Source organism: Lipotes vexillifer, unplaced genomic scaffold (genome assembly GCF_000442215.2).
Source record: "Lipotes vexillifer unplaced genomic scaffold, Lipotes_vexillifer_v1.1 scaffold1451, whole genome shotgun sequence".
Taxonomy (NCBI): domain Eukaryota; kingdom Metazoa; phylum Chordata; class Mammalia; order Artiodactyla; family Lipotidae; genus Lipotes; species Lipotes vexillifer.
In genome coordinates this window covers 592,234-592,616 of record NW_006795096.1, presented here as the reverse complement: position 1 = coordinate 592,616, position 383 = coordinate 592,234, and positions in this window count along the sequence as shown.

The window sequence follows — 383 nt, the reverse complement described above, 5'->3', positions numbered from 1 at the left end:
GCTGCCCGCGGAAGAGCTGCCATCTGTACCCTTGGGCCCCCGTGGGGCTCTCTCCTCTCCTTCCAGGAACGCCTTTGCCACCAGCTCCATCCCCCCATTGAACCAGGAGGGCGGCAGGGCTTCCCCAGGGGCGTCCCCACTGACAGTCCGAGATGGGCAGGAGGACAGAGGCAGACACAGCCCCCGCTCCCCGCCGCCCCCCAGCTTCGGCCACAACCACCATCCAGCGTAGATGGTCAGCCCCGCCCCGCTTTTGAAATCCCCTCTTGCTTTGGGCAGGCACTGCGAGAAGCAGTGAAAATAAATCACCTTTTGTGGCTCAAAGGCTGAAGGCGGGAAAGAGGAGGAGCCCGTCGGCCTGGGCGGGTCAGCGCCGACCCGGG